The following is a 6,243-nucleotide window of genomic DNA, read 5'->3' on the forward strand; positions in this document are numbered from 1 at the left end:
AAAAAACTAATAATAATAACAAAAAGGGAAATGTGGTTCAGTCTTGTCTTGTCAGTCTTCTCCCAGAGGCAATAAGGTCACTAATGAGGTAGTTTGGAGACATAACTCTTTTGGACGGTTTGGTCCAAACTCACTATATGCACACAGGCTGGAAATACTTACATGTACAAATCTAAAGACAAGCACCGGCGTAGTGATGTCAGAGAGAGATGGCTGCACATGAGGAAACAAGAGTCAGGAGTATAAACCAGCCAAGGAGAGCTTGGGGCAGGCTCTGAATCCAGTTTTTACCTGAACTTAACTTTCAGGATCTGGTCTTTTCATCTCAATATAAAGTCCAGACTCATACATCCATTTTTGTTTCGCAGCTTTGTACTATAAAAGAAATGTCCACAGTTCTTACAAGTTTTGTCTTCTTCACGTTCTTCGTCTCTTTCACGTCCTTACACTCTGTTACTTTTTTAAAAGTTTGATGCTCTCAAAAAGGAAATGCTTTTTTTTTTTTTTCCCAAAAGTTGTTTTTGGGGCTTTTATGCCTTTGATAAGATAGCAGAGAGGACAGTGGATAGAGCAGGAAACAGGGCAAGACTGGGAGTGACATGCAGGAAAGAGGCCAAAGGCTGGATTAAAACCTGGGCCACCTGCGCGAGGGCAAACCTCATGGAGCGCGACCTAAACCACTAAGCCATCTGCACTCCAGGAAAATGCCTTATTCTAACCTTTTTGTAATTATAAACATTATGAAATTACTGAAACACTTAGTCTACATAAAGATGAGTTTTAACCTAACTTCCCATACATAAATATATTTATCATACTCAAACAATAGTAATAGTAATATGTTTCGCATTTTTAGTTGCTTAACGGCTAGAATTGAAGCTTTGAATAAGTCGTACTTCTTTTAAGTCACATTTTTAAACTTTACGACACAAACAACTAAAAAAAATGCAAAAAATGCATCTATTGCTGAAAGAGCTGGATGATGCTCTGTAGTCTGCTGTGTTAACCACCCATGGGTGTACTGGTCATCCTAAACTACCTATGAATGTGAGACTGTGTGAATGTTTGTCTATCTCTATACATCAATTCTGTGATAGGCTAGTGACCAGGGTGTACACCAACCTTTAAGACCCCAAAAGGGAAGTAGTAAAGCTGAATGATGGAGCCAGCCTCTAGTGGCCATGGGGGGTAGTGCAGGTATTTACATTTCACTGGCTCCTTTTTCAGCATTTTACTTGTGTTTCCTTTTCTTGCACAGCAGCACTTTGAAACAGTAATCTATACTTTTATTACATCTCCTATGTCTATGCATTTTAGAGTCCATTTTAAGATTATTTTATTTATTTTTAAATCTTTAAATGGTCTAACCCAGCTGTACCTCTGAGCTCCTTCACCCTCATGCATCTTCTCAGTGCCTCAGGTCAGCAGATCTGCTGCCCCTTGGGGTACCAAGGTCAAAATGAAAGCTCAGACGAGACAGAGCTTTTTCTGATGCCTAAATTGTGGATCAAGCTCCCCCTCCACATAAAACAAGTCCCCTCAAAAAAAAAAAAAAAAAAAGTCTTAAAACCCATTTTTATCTTTGGCTTTCAACCCAACTTGAGACTCTGCTCTTGTTTTAGTGTTATATGTTTTTGTTTTTTTTAATCAATTGTTCATTTTTTAAAATTGTTTTTATAACAATGTAACAAATATTTCATTACCTGCACCTTTGTTTTATTGAATTATTTGTTTTATTTACTTATTTATTTATTTCCGCCTTACCTTTTTATGCATGACCCTTTTTCCAGCTGTGATTGTTTTCAAATGCTTTTTAAATAAAGTTGAGTTCAGTTGAGTTGAGTTTTGAGTTTCAACTTGACATTAAAAAACAGCTTGATATAAGGAATAACATCAAACAAAGGATGAGAAGGTTTGCAAAAAATATAAAGTAACATATAGAGTGGAGGACAGAAGATTTCCATGCAAAATAACTGGCTTACATACTTTCTGTCACTGCTTTACAAAGGATTTAATTGTGCAACTAACCTTTTGTGCCAGGTTAAAATGAGTGTTATTTTAAAAATAAATAAATGAAAATAATAAAAAGCCAAGAAAAATTAGGAGACAAGGGATAGAAAGAGGGTAATGGCATGAAGCAATGGGTCAAAGGTCACAATAAAGCCTCTGTGTGAAACTTAGCGTCTGAGCTACAGAAAACATGGTTGACAAATATCACTAAACTCAGACACAAAGCAGCTCTCTGCATGGATCACAGATAAATACCTCGAGAGACGTGATGTAAGTGAGGAAATCAGCTTCCCTGTGATGACTGAGTCACTGTTTTATAGGTGTCATCTTAAGTAAAATCAGTTTACAGAGCAGTGCTGACAGGTTGACAGCATGTCTCACATCTTACCAGACAGGAAACTTTTCCTTTTCTTCTTGTGAGACTCCTGCTGAGGTGTCACGTCTGTCACACAGAAAAAACACTCACAACACATCACAGCAGTTAAGATGGCAGTGAGGGTGAAGCACTATATTAGGGCTGTGACAGGCTGAGGGCTGACATGAGCGACCACTAAACTGTGAACATGTAAACAAGGTTAATTCAGAAGCTCTGTGTTTACAGCTTCAGATGAAGATCATACTCCTCTGTGCCTCCATGCTGTCAGGAGTTATCTCCACTCTTCTTCTCTCTCCACAGAGATCGACCAGCAGGTGACAGTAATGCACAGTTTAAACCCTGACACCGCACTGTTTCATTTTTGTCCCAGCAGCTGGGTCTGTTCAGTTGCTCATGCTAATATCCTCCTGAAGAGCCTCTTCCCAGTTTGACGAACTGTGTGTGCTCTCAAAAAGAAATAACACATTAACTGAGTGTTTATCACAGTTTGTTAAAACCATTCTGTGAAACTATTTGTGTTTACCTAAAGCTGAGATGGAAATGTTCTCAGTCTGAGTCTCTTACAGGCTGGTTTTTATGGTCAGGACATAATGACAGTGAGCAGGCACAGAAGTGAGAGCAGCCTGGACCCCAATCATCTCTGATAGAGAGGTGGGGAGAGATCCTGTCCTGCAATCCAGACACCAGCAGCAGAGTTGGTGTGAGCATTTCTTAGCTTCAGATTGCTACAAACTAAAAGCAGTGGCTGAAATTCGCTGTAGTTGTCAGTATGTGAAAACTTGCAAAATTTGCACAATTCCAAAATGTCCTACTGATCCAGGAAAATGTCTCAGTATGCAACGAACCAGTCTACCTGGTATACTGTTTCCCACAATGCACGGCGCTAACGCTGTTTGACAATGCGACGGCAGGTTTTGTTGAATTACCGCCATCTACTGGACTGATTTGGCATTATAACTACAATACAACAACGCTAATGTTAGACCGTCCATGAGACAGAAGTGAAGCAAAGAAACACCAGTAAATCTTGTCACTTCCAGTCGTAAAAGGGCCGTTTACGTCTACAAATTCATTTAAGCCCATATAAATCACTAATTCACTTTTTAAACCATACATGGGTTACATAGAAGTGTTTTTTCCATCAGCTGTAAAAACTAAAAATCACTTTTATTTTTTTATTTTTTTTATTTATTTATTTTAAATAAACAATATAACTTTTGGTGTAAGATTAGAAATCAAGTATGGTGATTTCATGTGATGATTAAAAAAAACTAAAATACAGACATCTGCCAATAGATTGTTTATACATTTATGATAAAGGCAAAAAAACAAAAAATAAAAATAGACAATAAAAACATAACCTGTAGCTCTGCTTCTGAAACCAGAGTGGTAAACTACAAATCAGACCCAACAGAACAGTCATACTACATACTACAAGCAAAAGCAGTAGGTAGTATGCAGTGACTGCTACATACTACATTCACATGTAGTATGTAGCAGGTGGTTTGGAAAACAGCCAATTTCTACAGCAAAATTTAACACGTTCAGAAACTAATACAAGTAAAGCCTTTGCTCTGAGAAGCTTGTCTTTCTGAAGACACAATTGAAATGTTTTTTGTTTGGTTTTGTTTTTCTTTTTTAAAAAAGCACATATTTCTACAACAGCTATGAATTTTATTTAATTAGAAGCACAGCAGACTTTTTGCACCTCAAATACACAAGCTACATCTGCAGTCTGACTCTGTCCAATTGCATGATGACTGACAAGACAGCTGGAGTTGCAAGAACAAGAAGTTTCCATGCTCTCCTCTCCATTGAGAAGTCTCCCTTCATTCATGTTGGGCTGTAAAACCTCAAACATGTTGACTGCTGGCCTGGCTGCGCTCATTATGTCGGCTTTGTCGTTGTTGCAGTCAAGCTCAATACGATCTGGTTTTGACACAATTTGTTCTATTTTGAAGTCGCTAAACTCCACCAAGCGGTCTTGTTTAGATCAGTTGGCGGGTTGGCTCGGTTAAGCTTGATCCAGTTTGCATTTCCACAGCCAACTGTGCCCCTCGTGGTAGGTGGCATGTAATCTGGATGCTGACAGCCGCATCAGTTAAATAATAGTGTGACGCCATAGCAGCCCAACACAGTGTACCCCACTAATAAATCCAATGAAGAAGAAAAACCTTACACAGTAAACAAAAAGCAAGGATGGAAGACATGCAGCATTTCACTTCTTTGTGATTGGCACGTGGCTCTTTGATACGAAGTGCAATCGAGCTTTGTTTCAGAGAAGACTGTGTGCCACCAGGACAAATACAGCCGCTGCGGCATGGTAAGTGCTCCAGAGATTGGCTCCGTTTAGTCTGGCACCCCTACAGAAGGGTCCCAAAAAGTGGGACGGCTCGTCTCAGTTATTTAGGGGTCTGTCCCAGGATTAGTCAGTAGAAACGTTGTAAAATGCTGTGTCGAGACCAACCAAACTGAACTGCTTGGTGGAAATGGAGCTTGAGTGTTTTAAGTTAGTTTCCAGTCCCAATTTCTCTGTTCCGCTCCATCTTTCTTAGGCTGAATTTATGCATCACAGCTCCGCGTCCATCAAAAATAGGATGGCTTCATGTTACCTGCGACATGACAGACCCGTCACATGGATTGACTGCAAGGGAACGGATCCAGTGCAAGTTGACATATTGACTTGAATGAAAACCTATTTGATATGTTTGCTGTGAGAGAGCAGAGACGGACTGCAGGTGCTTCTTGTGTATCTTAGCCATGAGACAGGCAGACACACTGTAGCTGTTGGTGCAGAGGTTAAAGCCTATGTCAATGTAAACCTCTTGACCTCATTTTAGGTTGATGAAAGTTAGGTTGAATCAGCATCTGCAAACGTGTTGTTTGACCCCAAGTTGAATGGTTAAAGCCTCAACCTGAAAAAAGCACTTTGCACCTATCTTGTCCACACTTCAGTACCAAATTTCCCCCTTGCTTAACCAGTAAAATGTGGTCAGACTTGACCTGATCCACTTTGAGCTTTGACCATGTGTTTCAGATTGTTTGGACGGTGCCCATTCCCTTGTTGTGGCTCAAAATGCTGCCATTTAATCAGAGTAATGAAACATGACACCAAGTGCATCTGTGCAATGTGGTTGTGTCTGACCACAACATTTAATCACCGCTCTTTGTGTCAAAAGCCTGACATAGGTCATAATTCTTTTCAGATAATTACTGCACACCAATCAGAGTATGAGCCAAGCATGATGAACTCTGAGCCATACATCACTGTCATCGTTAATAAAATGAATAATCACTTGTTTAATTTCTTTGGGTTTGAAGCCAAATGCTGTGAATGTGAACTGCTCTGGCTTCTGTTTCTAGCTGAGAAAAAAGTCACAGCTCACAACATCTGAAAGTGAAACTGAATCCCTGCAGGATTCACTAGAAGAGGAAACTTTTCCCCAGGTTGTGAATGAGCGAAGAAAGCCTGAAAGTCATTTGATCGTTTAATGTAACATTTTTCAGTATCAGTCATTGTGTAGATTCTTCTTAGCATAAATTCAGACATGATGGCTTGGATCTTTTTGTAATCTGGCGTCCAGCTCTCTGGGGAATGGGTGTACAGCTCAGCTCCCCTGCAGACATGTTATCATAAAGTATTATATCCTCAGTACGACTGGGGAGCTGATGCTCAAGACTACAACACAGCAGATCTTTCCAACATCTGAAGGCTTTATGGGTTGAGGTTTCTTTTTGTGGCTTATCCCTCCCTTAGCTCCTGCTGATTTATCCTCACAGCTTAAAAGTGACCATAAAAATAAAGGTCGGAGAGCAGGGGACTGGAGCAGACAAACAACACAGTGACGTCCTTAAAC

This window comes from Halichoeres trimaculatus, unplaced genomic scaffold (genome assembly GCF_033239565.1).
Source record: "Halichoeres trimaculatus isolate MK-OKI-2021-1 unplaced genomic scaffold, fHalTri1.1 fHalTri1_scaffold_6, whole genome shotgun sequence".
Classification (NCBI taxonomy): domain Eukaryota; kingdom Metazoa; phylum Chordata; class Actinopteri; order Labriformes; family Labridae; genus Halichoeres; species Halichoeres trimaculatus.